The following is a 15609-nucleotide window of genomic DNA, read 5'->3' as shown; positions in this document are numbered from 1 at the left end:
GTGACTGCGACCCAAGATTGTGATGTCCCTGATGTGTTCTCTGCATGTGCTGTCACTAGGGCTAAGTCTAAAGTTACTGGTGACTTAGAGGATAATGATGATGATGATGATGTTATCCTAGCTGACACTTTTCTTGCTAATTTGGGACCCACTCACCAGATGAGGCAGGTACCCCGTAGTGTTGATAATTTGTCTCGTCAAGAAGTTGGTTGAGTTGCAGGTTGCTGACCCTGAGTTGAGTTAAGGTCTAGCTAACTCTGCTTGCAGTGAGGAAGAGTCAACTGGTGCTTCTACTTGTTATTATATAAAGTCAGGAGTACTTATGAGGAAGTGGAGACCCCCAACAGCATCAGCCGACTGTGAATGGGAGCAGTGGCGGTGCCAAGGGGGGGCTTGGGGGGCTGAAGCCCCCCCAATAATGATGCCAAGCCCCCATCAGCACCCCCAATATTGCCACATTCCAAAGGCGAATTTAGGCAGGACGTCCCTTATTTGAACTTTCAATTTTGTATTACTATTTACAAATAATACACAAAAGTTGACGAAAAGAAGTGTTATAAGTTTAGGAAAAGATTCAAGACAATAGATTAAATCGTGATTATTATTTTTAGCTGTTAGCATTTAGCAGATTCTGAATGATAGTAATTTCACAGAAATTACGGAAAATTTATCAGTTGACTCAACTTCTAAGGAAAACTTCCAGCCTAGTTCTAATACTAAGGGTAACTTATGTTATAATATATTCTGTGAAATTCTTGTAATTCAGATGGTTAGTTTACATATCCTATAATGAAAATGATAAGTGAAACTAAAATACAGCATTATTTTATTAAACTACATTAGCCATTATCTCTTCTTCAGAAATATAATTGAATGTCGATTATGTCATAATTCGAGGCAGGAAGTTAATAAATTTGAATATATTTGATTAAAATGAAGTAAAGGATTCACACTGCTATAGGGCCTCACATGGTCCTAGGGTCTCCTAGCTCTAGCCCAGCATTCCACGAGAATCGGGAGTGCACGATGAGCCATTCCTGTTCGATTCCTGTCAGCTACCAGACCAGTCTACCACGCTGACCCAGCGAGGGGGGTTGTGTAGTAGGGATCGGAGTCTGTTGGCTGTTAACATTGCTTAGTTCAGTAAACACTGAATTACTGAGCAGCTGAGCTTATTAGTTGTGGTTTTTCGTCTTTGGCACTTGATTTACAGAAGGTATGGGTGTAAGTTGATTTTTCTACTTAAAAATGTATATAGGCTACTATAAGATTATAAAGAAGCTGTGGAAGGAAGAATAAAATAGTGTGAAAATATCTGGTCTGTTGTAATGCTAATATGCAGTTTTTATGCCTCTGTGATCTGTGTGCTTGTTTATGCTGTTTTCCATGTTTATGAAAGTAACTGATGGTGGTTTATCATATTTAGATCACATAGGTCGGGTTGATCATGGAACAAGCTACCTGTTACCCAAGAAGAGGCTGCTTGAGATGATGATCCTCCTACAGACACACCTGGTGTTAATGAGGACCTGGACAGTGGTGATCGTGACTGTGAGTCTGCAGCCTTGCTAGAGTGAGGCCTAGTGCAGAACCCCAGCCACAAGAGGGCACTTCTCACACCCATGGTGAGAAACTACTACCTGGACCCAAGGACCTGAGCCAGCTTCCAGATAGTGGTCCCACCTGTCCAGACTCTGGAAGAGATACCCAGCCACAGAATACAGGTGGGCCAGTCAAGGTCATTCAACAAGAACTGGCGTGATCATCATTCGTCGCTGGAGTACTCCACTTCGACTCCTAGATGCTGCATTCTGCTTTGCATGTCACGTCATTTCGGTCATGTACACTTAAGCAAATGTATGAGAAGTCAGCTTCCACCCATGACGGCTTTTGGAACTGGAAGAAGGTGCAACTCTCATCTCTGAAGTCTCATGATAATTCAGCAGGACACAAGTTTTCTATGCAAGCTTTGGGAGCGAGAGGATTTAAGATGCAGAAAACAACAAGGGTTCTTAGGATCCTACATGCTTTTAATACCAACCATGAAAAAACTGCTTAGCAAAGGAAAACAGACATTACATTAGAGCAGTAATAGAGCGATTGCTGCTCTACACAGCCTGCCAAAATGTTTGCCCAAAGAGGTCACAAGGAAGACACTGATTCTGGCAACAAAGGTAACTTCCCTGGAGACTTTGCTGGACCCGATTTCCAGGTATGATGACTTCATTGTGTCAAAAAGAAACTGAGTGGTGGGTCCTGGCAATGCTAAATATACGCACCACGATATCCAAAATGAACACTGCTCGCCATCATAGCTTCAATAATCCAGAGAGGACATCCCAGCAATCGAGGTAACTTAAGAGGCAAGAGCATTTTGCCCTAATGGTGGATGAGATCAAGGATGTCAGCAAACAAGAACAGCTGTCCATTGTGGTGAGGTATCTCCACAAACAGAGCCTTCAGTGAGGTGTTCTGCTTTCAGACTTCACAGCAGCCGAGGGTCTGGATGCAGACTCATTGCTATCAACAAGATCTTGGGAGGCTGGCACAAATGTGGTACTGACCACAACGCCTGCATTGGCCAGTGCTACGATGGAGCCTGCAGTCATGTCAGGGCACATCAGTGGTATACAGGAGAGGTTTAGGAGAAAAGGTACCACGGGCTGTGTATATCCACTGGTTATGAGTTCTCACAGGCTCAACCTTGTGCTCGCTTGATTGTGTACACAATATCCAGGGCTGCAGCAGAGTTTTTTGACTGGCTATACAGAGCTTTGTACAAGTTCTTCTCTACACGTCAGTAGTACATGAAGAATTTATAAAGCTGTGCAAAAAGAATTAAATCCCACAAGGCAGCACATAGAGTTGCAGCAACGCTGTCTGACACAAGATGGACCTCCCAACTTGTGCTGCTTGCTCTGGCAGTGAAAAGAACCCTACCTGCCGCGATAGTGACAACCTTGGAAACGTCTAATGGAGGGAGACAATGCACACAGAGCCACTGGGGCCAAAGGGCCTGTGCATCCTGCTAGATCAGCAATTTGTGACAATTCTGATGGCCATGGGTGAAAAAGTGTTACTGATGACCAAACAACTGTCAAACCACTCTCCAGTCACATGATCCTTCAGCTGGCCTCTGCAGAGAGGACTTGATGCAGTCTGTCATGTCTGGACTGACATGAAAATGAGGACTGAAGCTGCCTGGAAGGAGTTAGGAGGAGGGCTGCTGAGGATTTGTGCAAGGTAGTTGGGATACGCACTGAGACTGAGCATCCAGGTGATGAACTAACGATCTGCTCCCAGACACCTGGATGAATTCATCATAACATCCAGTACAGGTCAGAGGGATGGAGCCTATACCATGATGCCAGGAGAAGGACCTTCTATGCCATCATAGATAGAATGCTCAATGAGCTGAGCAGGTGATTTTCATCTGATGCCTGGTAATGTTCTGATGGGTGCTGCTGCCTTGGAATCCTAAGCACATTACATTTCTGGACAAAAAGCGCTGTCAGGAATGGCAGCCAATTATGGAGTGGCAGAGGGTGAGATCTTGCAGTGGAGAGTCCACCAATGTGACAAGACTAATAGCTAGGAAGAGAGACAATGGCCTGGAAGTGTCCACACCACTTGAGCTCGCAGCCATGCTGGAGCCATACAAGGACACCTTTATAGATCTGTATAAACTTGTATGCATTGCAGTGACCCTCCCTGTCACACCTCAGCTGCCTGTGAGAGAGCTTCTCATGTCTGAAACTCCTCAAGACATACTTGAGGAACAGCAGTGGCAGCACAACTGCACCCAGCAACCTTGCTGTAATATCAATTAATTCTAGGAGGGCCAAACAGCTGAACATTGATGCCTACATTATAGACACATTTGCTGCCAATCGCCAGAACAGAGGCGCATAGTTTTTAAAGTAACTTGTGACAGTCGTTACACCTTGATTTAAAAATTCTTCTGATTCTTCAGATTGTATTAACTCTCATAACATAGGATTTTTTTCTGTCATGTTTTAACTGCTTGTTTTACACATGATGTCTAAATTAACTATGAGTTAAACTTCAAATACTTAAGAATAAACTGGAAATAATAAATGTTATTATGTTGCGAATACATTAATCTGAATTTCCTTGCTAGTTTTATGTCTTTCAGTTGGCAGAATTTTTGATGAGATAAGAAATGTTATACATTAACACCGCAGTTTCAAAAGAGTACAGAATTGTCTAAAATGAACCTCAGTACATTCGGATATTATGAATATGTACATAATGCCAATTTTTCCATCAACACTTCAGTTTGATGACATTTTGTGAAGCCCCCCCACATTTTACCCCAGCCCCTCCTCAGCCCCCCCAATGAAAATTTCCTGGCGCCGCCACTGGCAAGGGGTGTCCGTTGCAGAGGGATGCTAAGATACTTTTCATAGTCCTATGCATCCTTTCAGTGGTGGAATTTCCCTGGGGATGATAAGGGGTGACGTAGAACAAATCCACCTGGTTCCTCCGGCAGAATTTCTTGAACTCTCCACTCGTGAACTCTCCTCCATTGTCCAGTACGATTCCTCGTGGCGTCCCAAAGTCGGTGAAGTATTGCCCAAGACAGTGTATGATGTGTTGTGTATGTTTGTCTCTGAGTGGATAATATTTCACAGACCTACTGTAGTGATCTATCACAGTAAGGACATATCGGTAGCCCTGAGCTCCAGCAACCATATCAGTCAAGTCGATCTCAATACGTTCCAATGGTTTACTTACAGGCGGGAAACCTTTCCAAGGTTGCTGCAGCCCAGTTTCACCTTTGAATCTTTGACAAGTGGGACACTGTTTCACATATCCGCATACATCTACTTTTAGATTTGGCCAATAGAATCATTCTTCGGCTTTCTTAATGGATTTTTTCTGACCTAGATGCCCTGAGATTTCATGAGTGTGTCTTATAGCTTCATTGGTTATTGACTTAGGAATCACCAAACAATATTGGATGCTACCATCTTTTGTTTCACGAGCAAAATACAATAGTTCGTCAATCAATGCGAACTGGCTCAACATAGCTTTCGGTAGTCTTTTCGCAGGAAGCTTCTCACTACACAAGTACTTAGCTAACTCATCCCACATGGGTTCTTCTCGCTGCTTATCTCTCATTTCGTCTTGACTAAATCCAAGCCAGTTGGTTTCTGACTGGTGAAATATCACTCTGACAGGTCTAGAAAGCTGATTGGCAACTATATTATACTTACCCTTGACATATTGCACGTTGTAGTCGTACTCACGCATCTCGAGAATCCATCGGTTCATACGTGGGGATTTGGTTTTTCGCTTAAAAATGCTGGTAAGCGGTTGATGGTCTGTCAAGATAGTAAAGTGGGAACCCCACAAGTAATGGTGGAAGTTGCGGCATGTGCGAACGACTGCCAATGCTTCTTTGTCAGTTGCAGAATATTTTCTCTCACAAGGATTGAGCTTTTTGGAAAAGTAACCAATAGGCAAGTTGGAGTTGTCTGGTTGTATCTGGCTCAATACGCCACCAATATGTGTGTTGCTCGCATTGGTGGTTACAATGAATGGTCGAGTCACGTTGGCTCTTACCAATACTGGCGCATTCACTAAGCTCGACTTCAATTGATCAAACGCAGATTGACACTCATCTGACCATTCGAACACTACTCCGGATCTTGTTAAGTTAGTAAGGGGAGCTGCTATTTTTGCAAACGAAGGTACGTGTTTTCGGTAGAACCCGCACATCCCAAGGAATCTCCGGACTTCTTTTACTTTTGTGGGTCTTTTCATTTTGTTGATAGCCTCTATGTTTTTTGGGTCCGGCGTACTCCCGGTTGCTGAGATTTTATGGCCAAGAAAGGTTACTTCTTTTATCCCAAAAGTACATTTGCTTAAATTTAGCTTGGCCCCATTCTGTGTGCGTAAAGTGAATAGTTGCTGTAAGCGACTCAATAACATGGGGAAGTCATCAGCCCAAATTATCAAATCATCCAAATAATTCTTTACCCAGCCTTGCTTCAACAATGGAGTAATAATGTCCGGCATTCGTCGGGAAAATATGGCTGGCGAACATTTTAGTCAGAATGGTAAGCGCCTAAATCTGTAAAGTGTGATTCCATCACTGAATGTGGTTAAATCACGACTTTCCTCGTCCAGCATGATTTGAAAATATGCCTCATGCATATCAAGAGTCACATGGTAATTATGACCTGCGGCCTGCTCGACTAATTCTTCCAGTCTGGGCAGTGGATAGATATCCGTGGCTACATGTTGATTCATGTGGCGATAATCTAAACACATGCGCTTGCTGCCATCTGGCTTGTTAACTAATATGATAGGAGATAACCAGGCAGCTGTTGATCTTTCAATAATTTCTCTCTCTTCCATGTCTTGCAACATTTCAGCGATCACCAGTTTAGCTTGTTCAGGATATCGATAGATCAGTCCACGGCTGGGCTGTGGATCTGCTACTTTAATGTAAACGGGGGGACCGCTGATGGTTCCTAGTTCTCCTTTTTCCAAAATGAAGAGGGGATCGTGTTGCAGAATTACATTAGCTAATTCTTCTTGTTGAGCTGAAGCTAAGTGAGGCCAAGTCTGTTCGTCAATTAGCTTTCGGAGTTGTTGAACACGAGTTCCGCTTTCGTCAGTTTGATCACTGGTAGGAATCAGGTCATAATGAATTTTAGTAACTGAGCTGACTGTACTTACAGGAGGGTCGTCAATAATTTCATATGAGCCTAGAATGGTACCTATCCGAAAGTTTATCTTGTTTGGCTCTATTATTGAGGGGCAAATAGACTAAGCCCTCTGAATTCACTTGTAATATTTAAAGGTGACTATTATGACTGAAACGCGCTTGTGGGTAGAACAGTAAAGTGGTTTTAGGCTCCTCACTCACTGGCACGGCAATGAATTTGGTTTGATATGGGGTGAGTCTCTCTACTGTTACAAGATTAATCTGTTTCAACTGTTGAGGGTTCCTGATGGCTCTGATAGGTGTGGCCTGGACTCGCTCAACTTTTCCTTTCCGCCGCGGAACATAGTTTATGACGCACGGGGCTCCTCCCCACATCAGCGCTCGTTGCGCACCATTCCAGATCAACGGAGATTGTCCAAGGACATCACATCCCAACAACATTTCAGTAGTCAAGTAGGCATTCGGGACGACTGGACACCACTGTTGATGAACTTTCTCATCTCCCACTCTGATATCTACTTTGACCATACCCAGGATACGGAGTGGCACTCCTGTGATGCCCTGTAATCTTGGTGGATTTCTCCTCATGTTTATTTCTGTTCCTAACAGCTTCATGGTGGCCTCTTTAAGTAAGGTATATCCACTCCCTGTATCAACTACAGTTTCCACTATCTTGTTATTCACGCTGACGCTTATTGTGGGCGATGTTATGCCTGCTGTTAGTCAGATAGACTGATGGAGGAACTTTGTTTGAGTGGCGGTCTGCCTCGCATTTGGACTGGGTGGGTGAAATCTGTTATTGCTCTGCGTCGCTGTGCTGTGGTTTATGCGACCTGGGCAATCATTACTGCCTCTACGACATCCCAACCTACGGCAATCAAAACAGTGGCCTGGTGGTGGTTTTGCCCAACATTCTTGCAACGTGTGTGAACTCTTCAGACAATGATTACAGTATTTTCGCCTCGGTGTTACAGGAGTAGATTGTTTTTGGTTGAGTTGTTCTAAATTTGTTTTCAAATCCCTTAATTGAGCTCTCAATTCAGTCACTTCCTTGTCTGACTCGGGTTGACAGTTATCATGGGATGGTCTTAGTGGAGTATTAACTACATATGTATTTGAGGGATCTTCACTTTTATTGTCCCTATCCGGCATTGCATTAACTCTGGTGGTGTATCTCTCTTCGAGAAGCTGCCTTTCATTTTCGATCCTGTCAATGAATTTACGGAGTGGATATCCGTCATCAAGGTAAGCTTCCAATTTTTCCCTAGACTCGAGCGGAAGACCATACCACAGTTTCTTCTTAATTCATTTATCTCGCGAGGGAAACTTTTCTTTTGGAAACTTTGTTTCGAGAGCCGCATGCTTACACATGAACCTATGTACAAATGCCTGGGGTGATTCTTCCCAGTCATAGGTCATGCTCTCTAGCTCTTGCCAAGCTTGATCTACACTCAACGCGATGGTAAACTCTGCACTCAAGAATTTTTTTAGCTCGGGCCATGACAGTGCAAAATGCTTCTTTTGGTAATTATGAATGAAAGTGGCCAATTCGGAACCCATTTGACTTTTGGCAACCTGGATTCTGGTTGCGTTACTGGTATGAGTTTGTTCCACCGCCTCACAAAACATTTCGAGGCGAGATGTAGCTTCTATCCCTTGAAGCTGATTTAATTCCAAAATTGGGATATCGCGCAGTTTTGTGAGAAAGTGATGTGAATTCATAATGTGTGAACAAGGGGTCGAGTGTGAAAGCAACGTTCTGTTAGTAGTGCCGAATTGTTCATGCGCCTCATCCAATTGAATGGTTACATGATCTCTGCCCACTTGTGACGGACGATCAGCTTCCGGCTGTGACTGAGCAAACAACTGTCCATACAGAGACATGGTGACCCTAATTTTCTATTCTTACTCACAAAAAAAAGGAAATTAAATTTTGAAATGTTGTCTCTCTTTACCTTTGACATTCTCACTCTCTTGGCTATTCACTTCCCTTCACTTTCTCACCAACGCCACTAATTGGGGAAGATGAATATCCCACCGCTATTGCCACCAGTGTAACGGTAAGAATTTTACTTCCACCGTTATTGTTCAATCCCACCGGTTGTTGGTACTTGGTCAACTTACCCTTAGATAATACAAATGGTACTCAACTTAACCTACCCTCCGTGATTGATAGAAAATTCACTTCAGTGTAACAAAAGGGGGAGGGGGTGGTGTTTTGACTTGGTATGATACAGGTTAATTACAATAGTTTTCGTAGCGTTTGTAGTTTTTGGCCGAGTTGAGATTAAGTCAGTACCATGTGTGGTCGTCATTCCCAAAGCGAAGGAATCTTGAATTGGAAGGGGAGTGAGTTAGGCATGAGAGGACATAATTCCCTTGATTGGGTATAACACACAAAAAAATGACATATACTTTACTTTAATAACTCTATACTGGTTTTCAGCAGACATTATTAATTACATGACCTTTAGTCATATGAAAAAGGGTTGTACATTAAAACCATGGTTTGGGTGATCATTCCTACAACATTGTCACCAGGCGAAACAATTTGGAACATTCAAGCAATATCTGAGGTCATCGTACCTCATTTTTTTTTTTTTTTTTTTTTTTGTCAGTTATTCTTGGGCTTGACCATAGCCTCAAGACTGGGACATTTATGAGCCTGGGTTATCTTTTCGGGCTGGCACAGCCTCGAACCAATAGAAATAATCATTCGTGCTCTATTTCGTCCGTATAGTACTCTCTCATAATGCAATTCACTATAATTCCCAATCACTATCAATTCATAATTATTAACAATTCATAATCATCATTAATGCATAATCACCAAAAATACATAATCACTTGGGCTTGTGTAGCCTTGAGGAACAACTCAAAATCGAATAATCACCAAGAATACATAATGACTCGGGCTTGTTTAGCCTCGAGGAACAACTCAAAAATCACATAATCACCAAGAATACATAATCACTCGGGCTTGTTCAGCCTCGAGGAACAACTCAAAATTGCATAATCACCAATAATACATAATCACTCGGGCTTGTTTAGCCTCGAGGAACACTCAAAATCACATTATTGCTCACGACCACTAAGTTCCCTTCCACGCTCCTAATTTTCTAACATATTAATATAAGAGAAAGAAAACGGTTAATGAATTTGAATTTTGCCTTTCCGTTACATGATCACATCACTTTACAAATGTCTATTACTTATCTACAAAAAAAGTTCACTTGATAGATCAATAATACCATTTCAACTACATTAGGTTTAAAAAATAATTCATGGGTAGTGTACGTGTGTATGTTCGAGTCTATGGGCAATACCATGAGAAGGCCTCGTGCACACTCTGACGTCGCCGGTGTCTGGGGACTGAACCAACATCCATTACACACGATGTCTGAGCAGCGAATCTACTGCTAGGTCAAATGAGGTGGTGTTTTTGAAATATGGTGGGTTTCAATTCTCTTCACAATTTATTTAGCAGTGTACACATGACGCTAGGACTTTTGATTGGATTGGGGAAAATTTGGGATTCAATCCTTACTTAATTTAGATACTGAATTTACCACTATCCCGCCTTGAATTTGGGGCAGCTTATGCCATCTAGTGACGGCTAAGGCAAGCGGGACTATTACATCCCTCACAAATGATATTATTTAGGCCTTTTTGACTGTTAATCTTACATATTTGGGTTCTAGCAACTTCATTAGGAAACATTTCACAACTAGGATATGGAAAGAATTGTATACCCATCATTACTCTGTTTAAGGTTTAAACTTGGCGCCCAACAACGACGCACAAACAAGGAGAAAGACTGCTTGCATATGTTATTCATTACTCGACCAGACGGAGGAATTCCCATAGCTCAACATCCACAATTACATCACCCAATGCATAGATACAGAGATGCATACATATAAAAATAAAGTTAACCCTACATTAATCATTAACATATGAATTACTACTTAGGACAGGAATTTATAGACTAGTATTCAGATTACACCCTATCTAACTTAGAAAGTACAGTAACTCTAAACACATACATGAATACTAAATTTGTGGCATTACAAAAGTGCATACCACATTTATCACACTTGAAATTCTTCACTCCTGAATGGATTAAGAGGTGTTTGGTGAGATCACCCTTCTGTGCAAATCGTTTACCACATTCATCACACTCGAAATTCTTCACTCCTAAATGAATTAATAGGTGTTTGGTGAGATTACCCTTCTGAGCAAATTGAATACCATATTCATGACACTTGAAATTCTTCTCTCCTGAATGAATTAATAGGTGTCTGGTGTGCAAATAGTTTACCACATTTATCACATTTGAAATTCTTCACTCCTGAATGAATTAATAGGTGGTGACTTAGAAGTCTCTTCTGTACAAATAGTTTACCACTTTCATCACACTTGAAATTCTTCATTCCTGAATGAAGCAATAGGTGTTGAATGAGATCACGCTTCTGTGCAAATAGTTTATCACACTCATCACACTTGAAATTCTTCCCTCTTGAATGAATTACTAGGTGCTGAGTGAGATAACCCTTGTGTGCAAATAGTTTACCACATTCATCACACTTGAAATTCTTCACTCCAGAATGAGTTACTAGGTGCTGAGTGAGATGGCTCTTCTGTGCAAATAGTTTACCACATTCACCGCACGCGAAATTCTTCACTCCTGAATGAATTAATTGGTGTTGGGTGAGATTAGTCTTCAGTGCAAATAGTTTACCACTTCAGTGCAAATAGTTTATCACATTCACCACACTTGAAATTCTTCACTCCTGAATGAGTTACTAGGTGCTGAGTGATAGGGCCCTTCAGTGCAAATAGTTTACCACATTCACCACACTTGAAATTCTTCACTCCTGAATGAGTTACTAGGTGCTGAGTGATAGGGCTCTTCAGTGCAAATAGTTTACCACATTCACCACACTTGAAATTCTTCACTCCTGAATGAATTAACAGGTGTCTGGTGAGAACACACTTCTCTGCAAATAGTTTAACCAAATTCATCACACTTGAAATTCTTCACTCCTGAATGAGTAACTAGGTGCTTGGTGAGATACCTCTTCCGTGCAAATAGTTTACCACATTCACCACACTTGAAATTCTTCACTCTTGAATGAATTAACAGGTGTCTGGTGAGAACACTCTTCAGTGCAAATAGTTTACCACATTCACCACACTTGAAATTCTTCACTCTTGAATGAATTAACAGGTGTTTGGTGAGAACATTCTTCGTTGCAAATAGTTTACCACATTCACCACATGCAAAATTCTTCACTCCAGAATGAGTTACTAGGTGCTCATTGAGATAGCTCTTCCGTGCAAATAGTTTACCACATTCATCACACTTGAAATTCTTCACTCCTGAATGAATTAATAGGTGTTTGGTGAGATAATCCTTCTGTGCATATAGTTTACCACATTCATCACACTTGAAATTCTTCACTCCTGAATGAACTGATTCGTGTCTGGTGAGATGACCCTTCTGTGCAAATCGTTTACCACATTCATCACACTTGAAACTCTTCACTCCTGAATGAATTAACAGGTGTCTGGTGAGATCACGCTTGCGTGCAAACAATTTACCACATTCGTCACACTGGAACTCCTTCACTCCTGAATGAAAAACTCCATGTTGGATAAGTCTTATCTTATAAGGAAATGCTTTACCACGTTCTAAACATCTGAACTGCTCAACTTCAGCTGAGGACATTGCATCCAGGACAAACTGACTGTCAGTGACGAACATTTCGTCACCAACCTCACACTCTAATTTTACATTTGGTTCTTCCTTTACCACCTCCATTATTTTATCACTCACCTCACACTCTAACTTTACATTTGGTTCTTCCTTTACCACCTCCATTATTTTATCACTCACCTCACACTCTAACTTTACATTTGGTTCTTCCTTTACCACCTCCATTATTTTATCACTCACCTCACACTCTAACTTTACATTTGGTTCTTCCTTTACCACCTCCATTATTTTATCACTCACCTCACACTCTAACTTTACATTTGGTTCTTCCTTTACCACCTCCATTATTTTATCACTCACCTCACACTCTAACTTTACATTTGGTTCTTCCTTTACCACCTCCATCATAGCCTTCCTCCCACCCCTCTCAACTTCCACCATACATCAGTTACTCTACCTTGGTGTTGATCTTACTGTCTACCACCAATAGGATGACTTACCATCACTGTACCAATGCTCAGTCATAATATACTCTCAATACAAAGAATAATAACTTAAAAATTCATCACTATTACTGGATAATAACCATAATTACATAATAATAATAAACTTCCAACATTATTCCTTTAACCCTTGAGCCGTGACCTATCATTTCTCGGTCATTTTCCTGGATGCGGCCTAAGTCCCTAAAAAATTAATGTGCAAATTATAACTTTGTTGTTACTTTTCCAATGGGAAATGACTGTGAAGTTTCCATTTTTTAGTGTGATAGTGGTCAAAAATGCACATTTCTCTATGAGGAAATTGTGATTCCCTGAGAATAAAATGAGAAAATAATTAAATTTCGTTAGTGTGTAATTTTGCAAAAATTATGAGATTATTTATGTCAAGCAAGTTTTTCACTTGTATAGCTACACTAGACACATGTACACTGTTAACACATAAAGAGAAATCAAGACTAACCATAGTTGTATGAGAACATTGTAATTTTCTGAGAAAAACTGGGAAAATAATTAATTTGTGCTATTCTCTAATTCTGCTAATGACAAGATTACTTACTTCAAGCAAGGTTTTTCACTTGTATATATACACTAGTCACATGTACACTGTTTGTTGGCCCATAAAAGAAATCAAAACCTACTGTACTTATACAAAAACAACAGATGTGTGGAGGGAAATGTCTTTTTTGTCAGTTGTGGACTGCAGTCGCCTGATGCGTCATGAAGAATACTTAGTAGGGTGACCCCAGTCGCCTAGCATGGCCAAAGGATTAAATATTGCCAACACGTGAATACTTCTGAACTGTAACTTTAAACATACAGGCCATCTCTACTAAGTCAAGCTGTTAATTCAGACTGATATTACCACAATCTTCCTTATTTCAATAACTGTTACCTATTGTCTCTGCAGCAACAAATGCTGCAAAGGATACCACACCAGGTAAATCATCCAAAATCAGCTCCTATGTGGGAAAAAAATCTTCCACAGGACACTACATGGATAATAACCCATAAATTGTTGGCTGAGGTACCTCTTGCTGGATGTGCTAACACAATATAAGATGTGCCCTCAGTCCTGTTTTATACTTATTATCCATTACACAGGCAGCACCCTGATGATGACAGTGTTTATGACTGGTTCACTGCTCTGACTCCAGCTGTGAACCTGGAACAATGGCTGTCATTAGACCAGCATCTCCATGAAGTTAATAACACTGTCCACTGAACCCTAATTTTGCATGGAGCTCATTTATACTATGTGACAAAAAATATATATATATATATATATCAGATTCATTTTTATGTGGAGAGGATGGAGGGTGAAAGACTGACGAAGAGAGTGTATGTGAGTGAGATGGAGGGGGGAAGAGGGAGGGGGAGGCCGAGGATTAGATGGAGGGATGGGGTGGAGAGGTATATGAGAGAGGGGGGTGTGAGTTGGGAGCAGGGCAGTGAAATGGCGGGGGACAGGGCGACTTGGAGGCAATTTGTTTGTGGCCACCCCAAACGGGATTGAGGCGTCTGGCAATAGATAGATAGATTTTTATGGTTATTCAATTTGCACTGCAATAAAAGACATATGGAAATGTATATGAAAACAGCTAAAGAAAAAATGCTGTGTCTCTGTCTTCTTAAGGGCTTGTTTGCAAATCTCTGTGTACAATATGAATTGTTATAAACAAAAAATACAATTTATATAACATTTAATATCACTTCACTGTGACATTCATAATCAATACATCTTTAACCCTTAAAAAGTGACATTCCTTCCAAGAGTAATGATCAAGTAACTGCTATATTACTTTTGAAATATATTCTGAATTTCCTGCCACCTCATTATTGTGCATCGGAGACATGGATAACATCATTGGTGGCACAGTTTGACAGTAAGCCACACTATACTGGAATCACTCCTGTATTGAAGATAAAAAACTTTTAAAAGAGTCAAAAGAGGGACCCTTGGGAAAATTTCTGATTCACTTTTCCCCAATATCAAATTAGGGGGATCATTAAGCTTCTTTTTGTCTATCTATCATTCTACTGCCAGATGCCTTAATCCCTTACGGGGTGGCCACAAACAAATCGCCTCCACGCCGCCCTGTTCCCCGCCATTTCACTGCCCTGCTCCCAGCTCACACCCCCCTCCCTCACACCTCTCCACTCCATCCCTCCACCTCATCCTTGGCCTCCCCCTCCCTCTTTCCCCCTCCACCTCACTCACATACACTCCCCTCGTCAGTCTCTCACTCTCCATCCTCTCCACATAGCCAAACCACCTCAGTGTGTTTCTCCTAATGCTTTCATCACATCCACATCCACACCACAATGCTCCTTCACATCCTCATTTGTCAGTCTGTCTCTCCATGTGACTCCACAGGCTCCTTTCAAAGAACTTATTTCCACTGCTCTCACTCTTGACTTGTGTACCTCCAAAAAGGTCCAAGCTTCACTTCCATACGTTAGAGTTGGTATCACAATACTGTCATGTGGTAACTTTTTCACTTCCATGCTCACTTCCCTGTCTCTTATTACTGTTTTCAAAGAACCAGCAACCTTTCTTCCTTGTTGTACCCTTTCACACACTTCACCCTCCAAATTTCCATCGTTACTCATCACACTAACCAAGTACTTAAATGTAATCACATTTTCCATTTCCTCCTCATCCAACCTCACTGTATATTCACTGACTT

At 41.3% G+C, this 15609-nt stretch overlaps 1 pseudogene; it reads left to right on the top strand.

The window, feature by feature from the left end:
* Positions 1 to 13933, top strand: part of LOC145410568 (uncharacterized) — a 36770-nt pseudogene extending 22837 nt beyond the window's left edge.
* Positions 13934 to 15609: the final 1676 nt, after the last annotated feature.

This window comes from Coenobita brevimanus, chromosome 86, assembly GCF_032717465.1.
Source record: "Coenobita brevimanus isolate Jiangsu-jjx chromosome 86, ASM3271746v2, whole genome shotgun sequence".
NCBI lineage: Eukaryota > Metazoa > Arthropoda > Malacostraca > Decapoda > Coenobitidae > Coenobita > Coenobita brevimanus.
The sequence above is the reverse complement of the archived record's forward strand: the minus strand, read 5'-3'. Positions and strand labels throughout refer to the sequence as shown.